Source organism: Corvus hawaiiensis, chromosome 6, assembly GCF_020740725.1.
Source record: "Corvus hawaiiensis isolate bCorHaw1 chromosome 6, bCorHaw1.pri.cur, whole genome shotgun sequence".
In the NCBI taxonomy this organism is placed as follows: Eukaryota; Metazoa; Chordata; class Aves; order Passeriformes; family Corvidae; genus Corvus; species Corvus hawaiiensis.
The window spans coordinates 41708915-41720477 of NC_063218.1; the positions used below are offsets into that span (position 1 = coordinate 41708915).

Sequence of the window (11563 nt, forward strand, 5' to 3'; positions counted from 1 at the left end):
TTTCCCTCTCCAACATCACGGTAAATCATACAAATAGTTTCACATTTGTAACTGGCAGCACCTGGCCACAACAGCCAAACCCCTTGCTGCCCTGATCACTCTGAGGATGCAACTCAGAAGCTATTTCAAACCTTGCTCTGGAACAGACAGTCCCCACAGGGGCTGCTGTACAGTCTCCAAGATGTACGGCAGCATTGTCTTGCACTTTTTCCTTTCACCTTTACAGAACACTCTCCTCATGCCAAGCTCATCCTACAGGAGAAAGTGGAAAAGAAAGCTACATTGTACAGCTGCTGTGAGGAGAAAGCATAGCACAACATGAGCTGTTCCAGAAGCTGCAGCGAAGCTGCTTTGTTCCCAGTCTAAGCATTTTAGGAAGTGAAATGCCACAGTAAGAAATCTCAGCAGACAAGGCTGGAAAACAAAGGGGTCCTCTAGAAAACACTTAGCCAGCTGAAAGAGATACCCAAAAACTTTTGCTAGCCCTTCTGTGAAGATGGCCCTGAACTCCAAGGCAGGCTGCAATACAGAGGTGTTTTACTACCCTGATGATTGTTACCTTACCATGCAGCAACCCCAGCAGAGTTAATTGGAGCAATACAAGAACATTAATCAATGATAGGCCTGCCACCTGCAGTTAAGGTCACTCCTCCAACACCATCCCCAAAAAAGAAAATAATCAATCAGTCCTTCAAAGCAATACATGTGTAGGTTCTGGACAGAATTGTTTCAAGCCAAGAAGAACAGACATGTGGGATAGGTTCCCTAGGAATTTGGCAGTTAAAGTAGACAGCAAGACTTTGAAAAGCTGGGTCTGTTTTGGGAAAAAGAGGGGCCTCCTTGGAGTCTGCAGACCTATGCACAGTGGTCTGGAAAACGGGTTCAGCTGAACCTGAACCAAGAGAGGCTGGGTGGCCTTTTCTACTTTCCTGAAAAGGTCTCCTTTTCTATATTTAGAGCACAAATATTTCAGAAGACTATTTGATGGAGGAATGCTAGAAGAATAAGATGGAAAAGAGTAGTTCAGAGGTATTTATTTTAAAACAAGAAAGAACCCAGAATAACTAACGTACTAATAGTCCAATGAGCCTCAGTGCAGACATAAATGCTCCCATTTCAGAGGGGGAAAAAAAAAGTTGTCTGTTTCATCTTTAATCAGTAAATCGTGATTGAGGCTAAAACTACTTTTTAATAGGATTGCAGACACAATTTTTCTTACTTTCCTCTGCCCCGCTGTGTTGTTGTCTTCCCCCCCACAGTCCACCTGGTTTTACTTCACATCAGCTCCACAATTTTTTTAATCAAGCCAAACTTACCAATCACCTAAAACTACAGTAAGGGGTCTCATGCATGTTACCTGGGCAGGTTATGGCTGTGACACATGGCTCCCTGTGCCCCCAGGATACACGCCCACCTCTCACTAGTGCAGCAACTTGAAACCCAGCCCAGCAAAGCCCCACTGCATGCTCCTCCTCTGACAGGAGGCTGCCAGCAGAAGAACCACCCATCACAGGTCACCAGGGCTCTCCACTGAGATCCTGGGTATGGGAATAACCATCAGACAGTAACACAGCTGCTGACCTGGCTCAGCTCACACACAGCTGCACAGGCTGCTCTTCCTGACAGCAAACACCCTGCGGCGAAGGCTGTCTCTCTTCTGGGCAAACAAGGAGCAACTGTGTAGGTTCCCGTGGGACAGCACCGGCCATCTACTTGTATACATGCCAGTGGGTCTTGCTGGTAGCTGACACCTGGGATAGGAAGAGGTTTCCTATCTGCCTGAAGCTACACAAAGCAGGAACCTAGTGTTTTACTACAGGATCGAGTCTAAATCACTGCCACAACAGCCTCCAAAGCTGCAACTTGACAGACTGGTAATGAATGCAGAAACACTCAGGCTCCGACGCCACCAGCAGGACTGCAGCACCAAATCAAAGAAGCCTTTGAGGTCTTGGACTCAGGAACTAAAGCAGCTTGCCATTCCTCAAAATAGCCCTTCCTTGAAATAGCCTCTTCTGCCAAGGCAGCAGCCAGTTTGATGCAGTTTTTGACATTAAAAAATTCCCATGAAGTTTTGGCAACTGCATTTATGTCACCTCAGTTTCATTTCAGGAAGCCGTGAGTCACAACACCTCCCCCAGGGAGCAAGGGCAAGAGGAAACTCTGACATTTCAGGTCTTCTCACACCAGGCAGGAGAAGCACCAGCAGCTGTGGGCATCACCTCCAAGCCCTCAGGAGCAGCCAGGACCACCCCCATTTTAGCTGCACTGGCACAAGGTGTTCTCACCCTTGGAGGATCTGGTGCGAAGGAGCTGCTGAGCTCTGTGCACGGGGAGCAGCCACCCCTGCAGCAAGTCCCACGGAGGGGCTGGGGCTCGCTTGCAAGGCTGGTCTATCACACAGGACTCCACCAGCCTGCAGGAACTTCTGTTGTACTTGCAGCCTCTCCCCCCACTCCTATGCAGTCTCCCCACACAAGTGCAACAGACCCTTTAGGAGCCAGGGAAGGGCTGTGCCTTTACCTTGTTTCACACAGCTCACCAGGGCTTCTCCACACAGCAGTGGTCTAGCACTGTCCCACACAGCAGCTGCCAAGCAGAAGTCTTCTCTAATTAAAAGAGCTTCCTTGGGGAATTGGCAGATTTACTGCACAACTCAGAGCGCTCTTTAGTTATTCCATGTGTATCTCTGAAAGCCTGCATTAGAAAGGGACCTGAATGCAAAGAAGAGTCCAGCAGCTTCTCAGGCTGTTGGGAAAGTACATTTAGGCAGCTGGAGTTTTGTCTGGTTGGGGTTCCTCTCTCCCCTGGAAGACTTCAGAGGTGAGCATAATTAGAACTCCTGCCTGCCTTTTAAGCCCCAGTTTCTTCAGCCATGCAGCACAGATGCTGCAGAATAGTTCCCATATCGGTTTCGTCAGAGCAAAGTTCAAAGCAACCTGCAGGTCAGCAGCAGTCTGTCTCCTTAATCCAAGTCCCGCTCTGCTTCTGTGTTTTACAGGGAGTGTAGCTCCATGACACAGAAGAAAGGGAGTGAGGGGAGGAGAGACCAAGGAAACACGCTGCGAAGTTGAGGACATTCCAGCAAAACCACTCAAGACTGACTCATCACCAGCAACTTCAATCCACAATGACACCCACGACAGACACATGACCAGTTCCATGGCAGGCAAGAGGATGCTTTGTGCCACACCACTGCATGAAAGAAGCCCCAGAACCAATGCAGCTCCTAGAAACAGAGACTAGACAGGAGTAAGGGAATAAAAGTAGGTATTTATTTGAAAGGCCTTCAAAGGTACCCCCTGGGGAGCCAGAGGCTACTGCCAAGATGAACGACAGGTCATGAGTTCTTCACACTTTTATAGGTTTGGTTCATTTGCATATCAGGGTAAATTCTCCAAGTAAAGCTTCAGTTTAATGATGTAATTTCCCCTCCACTTGCCCCGCCTTAGAGGCTCTTTGGTTTATACTTTTTGGGCCTAGGACGGTCTGGGTGTCCTTGGAGAGCAGGCCCGGAGAGGCTTTGCTATGTCTACCGAGTATGAGAGAGCAGAAATTAACAGGCTACAAGAAACTTCAGAGTTACACACTAAGCAGTACAGTGATTTGAAATATATAAAAGTTAAAACCTAAGGCATCAGCCCCAGACATGGTGTACTATCACCACAACAGCCAGAACAGCACCTTTTTCTGCAAAGAGTACTCTGCAAATGAATTGATTACAAGCCGAGAGGAGAGGAGCAGAGCAGTCTGCACAGTGACTTTCGAAAGCAGGCATGTTAGCTCTGGAGACCAAAGTCCAAAAAACCCCTTGATACTGCCACCACTGAATACAGAACTTCTTTCAATTTCTTTCCACACATATTCTGAGTAATGTTAAGTAAGCCATTTGCAGGACCAAGGAGAAATCAGAAAAAAATTATGTAGGAAGCAAATAAGACACTCCCAACACAAATATTTTTTCCTCTATTACTAGAACACTTAGAAACTGAAATGCCACAAAAGGTATAGAAACTTCCCTGGAAAGGTCTTAACTAGAGCACTGAAGCATTTTGTGTAGTACTAGAAATAATCTAGTTAATTTAGACTTCACAACTGATTCCCAACAAAACTGCTAACCATCCATCACAGGAAACATACCAGCTCAGGGCATTTAGGATTTGTCTATTCCTATATTATGGGAAGACAGCAGCAGCCCTTGAAGTCCTAGTCAAGTGCCAGGATGCCCTTTCCACACCTGCCTTCCATGGTGCTCCAGATGCCCTGCACTAACACAGCTCAGGTCATGGTCTCACAGCAACCCAATGCACAAAACCCCAGAGGCAGCTCACTCACACCTGTGCCAGTCTGGTACACCAGCCCAAGCAAAAACAACATCCTGGAGCAGGCTGCTTTTAAAACTAGACAGACAAGGTGCCACATGAAGCCTCTCCTGCAGAGGCAGGAGCTGAGGGCATCAAATTCCTGTGTAGCCCCCTGAACCCATCCTGGTGATGGCACAGAAACCTCACAGATCAGAGGCAGTGACCAAAGCAAGGTGCTGGAGAAGAATATGGTTAGATCCAGTGACCATAACACCTTTTCCAGAACAACTGTGGGAAACAGCCTCCTTCATTCCCAACAGGTAAAGCTACTTTACAGCATGCTCAGTCCCTGCTATGCAAACCCCTCTAATTTCTTTCCTTCCCCTTTCCCAAACTACCTCCATGGCAATGGCTGAGGAGCAGGATGGACCAAGGGCAGTTCCCAACTCCAGCTGTGGGAAGATCAGATCAGCTTAAGGTGCATGGCTGCAGCTCTGACAGGTCATGCATTCTTTTGCTTGCGTACAAGAGACTGAAGCAGGCTTGTTTTGCCTACAAAGGGAACTCCCCATTATGTAACTTCAAATCTTCAGGCTGCTGGATATCCTAATGCATACAGTTTGTCCCAGATCAGCATTTCTCCAGCACACATGCCCATGGGATTATCATCATACTGGGAGAGATCAGCAATCTCCTTACAGCTCAGTAACAATTTTGTAGTAAAGGGTAAAGCGCTTTCACAATGCACCTGCCTCAAGGCTGTGCTGCAAAGAAACTAAAATCAGCAGCCCAGCAGCATCCTTAACAAATTCCACCAGTGTGGAATTCCCTTATGTGCAAGGCTCTCCCTCTGGTCCTTCTCAGCACCTGAGCTCCTTAAAGACAAACAGAGCACTTAGCACACCAGCAACTTTCAGAAATTAAGTACATGCACTGGACTTTTGGTTTGACTCGCTTTTAAATGGTGGTGTCCCAGTAGGTGGTGTCCCAGTTCTGAAGCTCCATCAAGGAGACAAAGAACTAGAGCAGTCAGCCAGACAGCCTGTGCACGCACCTCTTCCCACAGGACAAAGCCTGTCCCCAACTTAGTCTCCTTCCCTTTCTCCCCTGTATTTACTTTGGATGAGCCACAAACCACCCAACTTCCCTGGCTCTGTGGTGTTCAAAAGGACACACGCTTGGATTCAGAGTCGGCAGTCTCCAATCCCTGTTCCCATCCCCACAGGCTACTGTTTTGTTCCCTTTTCCTGCTCTGATCTACTAGGCAGTCCCTTTCGAAGAGCTGCCCACAGTAACGCCTCATCTTCCTTCCAGAAAACTAGCTAGCTCTGAATCTGTCAGTGCACACAAGGAGTGATTTAAGCAATCTCCACTACGCAGTTCCTTTGCTTCACTTATCACCCCATCTAGACTGAAGTCAGTCATTAATTGCTTCAGTGTTTCCAAAGCCCTGATAGCCCAGAAAGCTTTCAGCAAACAGGCTCTGCCACAGCCAAACAGCCGTCAAGGAACTGCTGGCCCCGACTGTGCCTCCTGTATTATTCCTTTTACCATGCCAAGAGAGCCTGTAATTTTTAGCCTTTCCTCCACTTCATTCCCTCCAAGACTAGAGAAGAGCCAAAAAGAGACAGAGGTGGTTAGGTAAGGATTGCATCTCATTACACAGTTGCTAAAGGAAAGGTGGCTCACTCAGCCATCCCTTCACACGAATGTCATTAATCAGGAGCCTGTAGAAAGCTCCAATCCCACATTCCGCCAACAGATGCATTAGTGCAAGTACAGAGTTTATTTCTTTGCCCATTGAAGCTGACAACCACATGGTGGGGGGCAGGCTACTGGGCCCAGCTACCCCTTTTTGCTGCACAAAAGGACTCCAGATCTCTGGATGGCGTGAACCATGTTCAGGGACAAAGGAAGGCAGGGAAGGAGAAGAAGGGGATACAGATGTCATGCTCCTATTTTAGAGAAATGAAGTTAAGGCACTCTAGGGTGAATGCCATAATTCCTGACAGTAATAAGTTAGTTTTGGTGCACGTAAGTTTTTCCACAGAGGAAACTGAGAAGTGAGTGCAAGAACTGAGGCTCCAATCATCCCCTGCTCCACAGGCCCACTGGAAACATTGCTACCTCCTCCAGCCTTCCAAGTTACTCAGAGCCCGAGCCCCGGCAGACCCACCCCCTCTAGCACCTCCCACTCACCAGCCAACGAGACCAGGAAGAAAGTGGCTGCCATGCCACAAGCACCATTAGAGTGGAGCAATAATTACTGCTTCAGATAGCATGGGGCATGATCCAATTCCCAGCATCACCCTGGCATTCCCATAACAGACCCTATCCCATCAGTGCCCAAAGGTCTTTGTGGCAATGCCTTTTGCCTGCGCTGTGTGCTTCCTGCTGTAACAATGCCAGCAGGCACCAAGAACCACAGCCATGGTTTGAGTTGAAAAGTGCCCTGGGGCCTGTGGTTACCAGAGGTCTGCAAAACTCCCACTTGCATCTCTCTGACTTAAACATCTACTGGACGAACACCTGCAGTCCTGGATGGACCCCTCCTGCCTTACAGCTGTGAAACCAGGACACAGAGCAACAGGAGTGATAAAACCTTTCCTTGGTTACAGTCAGATGAGAAATTTCATGTGAAACTCCCCCTTGCACTTCACAGAGCTTGACGCAGAGTGGTTTGAGTATCAGGGACAAGAAAACCCCCATGGAGCTGTGGGAAGTCCTCATTAGAGCATTTCCTGCACCAGCTTACAGTTGTAGGTCACACTACACCTGCCTCTCACCCGAGAACTAAAATAGAGACAATAACAGTGATGAAGAGAGTCCAGATGAGCCACATCATTAAAGCCGCTAAATCCTCTTAAGGGAGGAGCTTCCATGCAGCAGGACAGAGATTGCCCACAGGAAGGGCTCTCTCCAGGCACTCGGCTTGTATCTTGCTCTATTTCTGTCACACGCAGGTAAGAAGCTGAACAAACATTGCAAGACTTCACCCAGCCCTGCAGCACAGGGATGAGAATGTCATCTCAGTGATTCCCAGAGCCCTTGGCAAGGATGGAGAAACACAGGCTAAGAGGGGTTCAGGTCCAAAAAGGCTACACCAAGTGAAGATATGTTGGCAGCAAGATCCTTCTATGAAAGGGGTGTTAAATAACACAATGCTAGGAGCGAGGAGAGGCTAGTTTCTTCTCTGAGCCACTCCAAATCCACACATAGGTTTACAGAGCAGTTGGCAAAGGTTCTTTTCACTTGTGTGGTCAGCTGAACACGAGCAAGCACCCATGGATTTTCTTTTATTTTTTTTCTTTTTAAAGCACAACTGCAGCTGTAGGAGTCCCTGCTCCAGCCAAAGGACCAAAACCAAGTGTAAATGTTAAAAACCACCTCACTGTTGCAAGAGGTTCTGCTATGGAATACTATGGGTCTTCCACTGCCCATGCTGTGACACTGCAGAACAGGTCACTGACTGTACCACCCTGTGCCCTTCTGCCTCATTAACACTTTCTTCCCACTTAGTGCTCATGAACTATTTAGTAAGAGCTGAGTAATTTGTCATTTTTACAGTCTGTCATATGCTTGACATCACCATACAGCAGCACACTACCGAGACTGCTCCTCTCACTAGACACTTCCATCTAGATTTTCAGAGCAGTGTTTCTATACTTTGACCTTGTGGTCCACCAAAATGATACTAGCCACAGGCTTCTGCTTGACTGTTCTCATGCAGCGAGCAAGCTTCACAACAGCAGGTTCACATCTCAGGCTTTGAAGGGGATTTTTCTCAAGCCCAAGATGTCTGAGAAAGTAAAAAAAAAAAAAAAAAAGAAAAAACATGGAGAGGAAGTATCACTGGAGGCAGATTTCAAGACAGCACTCTCCAGCTGTTCGCCCTTGCTTGCACAGAAACACAAGGTTGTTGTTAGAAGCTAACTACCCAGAGGCCTCAAAAGTGGTGGGATGTGTTACATCCCTGTGAACCTCTACTGTCAATAGCAGCTCAAACACCTCCAAGAGCAGCTCTTCTCCCCAGCCACTACCTCTGAGAGCACTGCAATATAACACTATCCCTCCCTCGCACAGCTAGTAAAGTTTCAAGCTCTCAGCTTATACACAATATGCTAGAGCTCGTCCAAGACATAGGAACACTTTGTCCTAAACTAGCTTTACAGTTTATTGAAGCCAATGTTTAGATTTCAGGATGATTTGGTTTGGGTTTTTGGTTTGTTATTTTTTTGTACCAAACACTCCATTTTACATTAAAGTGCACACAGCAGAGCTTTAATGCTCTGGGGCAGAATCAGCATGCCTGGAGCGTAACAAGCCGCCATCCCCTTATGCCCCTTATCAACAGATTTGTTACCAGTCACATTACAAATGGAGTTCGCAGCCAACATCTACCCAGCTGCTGAACTGCAAGCATTACTCTGAACTGCTCACAGGGCTCTTAAAAGAAGGCAAGAGGGACACGGCACGCTGGGCCAGCACTAGATTTCTGTAGCGGTAATAGGGTAAGATCGCTACAAAAGCATTTAATCCACATCCTGGAAATCAATCAAGACAGAGCCGACTGAAGCCAGCCGTATGCCCAGTCTTATCAGCAGGCAGCAGAGGCACCCGGCCGATCTCCCCGCACAACAGCAACCCGCCGAGCCCGCAGGACCCGCTCCTGCGGGCACCGGGTCCGCTGCACCTGGCCACGGTCTCTCTCAGGTCACACACCAGCTACGCCAGGGACCACAGCTCAGCCCCCGACCCGACTGTGGAGGGGCGCGCCTGAGAACGTCCAGCAGCGGGGACCGGCGCCCCGAGAGGCTGCCCCGGCCCCGCACGCAGCCCCGCCGGGAGGGACTGCCGGCCCCCGCCGGGGCTGCCGAACCGCAGCGGGGGCTCCCGCCCCGGCCACCAGAAAGCCCCGCACAAAACCCCCGGGAAGTCCCCGCCGGGCACGGACCCCGTCCCGCCACGCCGAGACCCCCGGGTGGAGAGGAGCGGGGTGTCCGGGCGCGGTGGAGGCAGTCCCGGCCCGCGCCTCCCCCTCCCGTGCCGCCCCGCTCCCCGGCCTCTCTGGGGCGGGCGGCCGCAGCGCGCCTACCTGCTCTGCTCAGCGGGCTGGGCACGGCTGAGCTCAGCGGAGCACTGCCCCTCCGCCGATGTGGCCCCCGGGGCGGAGCCGGTGCCTGGGCTGAGCCGGCCCCGGGGCGGGCCGCCGGCCCCGACCCCGCCCGGCCCCCGCCGGGCCCTGCGTAGAGCCGTGCGCGGCCGGGGCCCCGCCGTGCTCCGGGCCGTGGGCTCCTGCGGCCAACGTGGGCTCCGCGCAGCGCCCGGCACTGCCCGCTCCGAGCCCGAGCTGCTCGCTCCTCAAACCGAGTCACGCGTTTTCCATTGCCCACCTGCGAGGCCTCGGCCGCTGCCTCCTCCTCTCCACCTGAGACCAAATCTCCCCGCTCCGCTCGGGCAGGTGGCCAGGCAGTGCGCTGGGCCCTTTGCCCTGCTCGCTGCACTTGCCGTGAGCCCGTCCGCTCCCGTGAGCGCCCTGTCTGGCCCGTACAGTAGGTGCAACAAGCGCGCACACACACACACTGACACCCCTTAAACGTGTAAGGCCGCTCGCAGCTTGTCCAGTCCTGCGAGACCCATGCTGTGGCTCCCTGCCCAGTGAAAACAAGCCTGATGACCCACCGAAGATTTTTCCAATGGGCAATTTCGCTGCCCGAGTGAATCCTGCAAACATCACCCGGGCTGCACATTGTTCCCCCTCCAAACCCCGTTAAGCTCTTGTTTGCCCCAGTGCCTCCAGCACTGTGAAGATGATGAGGTGTTTGCATGCTGTGGCTGCTGTTTGCTCTGCTGACCACTGCCACTGCATTGTTTCCATGGGCTTCTCTGTTTTGTGTAGTGTATCCACTGCGCAGCAGGCAGCAAGCTCGAACCACCAGCTCTTTGTTCTTGGCACGTGGCATAATTAGCCCAATGGGATCCTGCCTCTTCTCTAGTGGTAGAACGCAAATAAAAATAAAAGTGATAAGGCAATCTAACAGTAACAACAACGTGATCCTCTGTAAATCCTCATTTCAAAGGTACTAAACCCAAACCCATCAAGCCAATCCTAAAATGAAAGCAGATCAAGAGGTCTCTCACCTTTCTGAGGAGCAACATTCCTCACTTTCATGTATTCTGCTATCCTAGCATGAGGAGGACCAGCAAACTCATGCAGCTCAAGGTCCCAGTCCCATTCCCGGGGAGCAGCAAAAACCAGTTTGGCTTTTGTACTGAGACAGGTGTACAGTGGTCCCCTTACTCTCTCCTAACAAGATACCTCTTGGTCATCTTTCTGTGTCTGAAGGCTGATTCCTTACTATGCCACTAGGCTTTGAACAAAAGACTTTAAAAGGTCATTTTCTAGGCTACACTTTATTCATTGCATTTACTTGACTTTAGTTTTTGCGTTTAGAGCCCCGTGCAGTCCAGACCTTTCCCTTCAGCTCCCAATCATTTCCTCTGATACCAGGATTAACCACATCCTCCTTCTCTTTTTCAGCAGTGGCGCTCAGCAGCCTTCCCACTAGCCTGTACTTTATCCTGTAGACAGCTTTTTTGTCAGGACGAGCATGTGGTCATGTAATGGGCAAAGCCAGGCCACATAACAGGTCCTCCATCATGCATGTTGGATAGCGTGAGGCAGGAGGGGGCCCATGGGAGGAGGCTGCACCTGGAGAGAAAGCGTCACTTGCATGTGGCACCCTGGGCTCCATGTCCTCCTCCGTGCCACCAGCAGGTAACTGCAGACTCATCAGCTGGCATGAGGACTTGGCTGGGGAGAGGGGGTTGAAATGCAGGTGCTGAGGCAGAAGAGGGACAGGAAGGTGGAAGTGAAATGACTTGCTCTGCAAGGGGGTTTTTGTGGGTGTGGTCTCACCACCCCTATTTCTGCAGCTGTTCACAGCAATACCAAACTGTCTATTTTTGCTCAGATTCCTTTCTCATACCAAAAAAAAATTGTAAGGCCCATTGTTAGTGTCTAAGACAAGGACAAATTATGCATCAGAATTATTTGGGGCAGTATCGGAAAACTCATCTACAACCAGTCTTGGGGACTGTTTCTTTCTGGAAATCAGCAGCACTCCAGCATCTCTTTTCAAGCTGAACTAACCTTCATTAAAAACAATCCTATTCTCAAACAAAATATTATAAGTACTTTTCCTTTACCCCTTCTCTCTCTGTTATAGGTTTTGTCTTTAATTTAAACATCTGCTCAG

General features: G+C 50.0%; 1 protein-coding gene across 2 annotated transcripts in view; it reads right to left on the minus strand.

Moving 5' to 3' along the window:
• Positions 1-9788, minus strand: part of CD82 (CD82 molecule) — a 39622-nt gene extending 29834 nt beyond the window's left edge. Inside the window, exon 1 of one of the 2 annotated variants that reach the window (XM_048307797.1) lies at positions 9698-9788. The gene's annotated coding sequence lies outside the window, so the exon portion shown is untranslated. Of the gene's footprint in view, positions 1-9399; positions 9501-9697 lie in introns of those variants that run through there. The other variant, XM_048307796.1, reaches the window with a different exon arrangement.
• Between the last annotated feature and the right edge of the window lie 1775 nt (positions 9789-11563).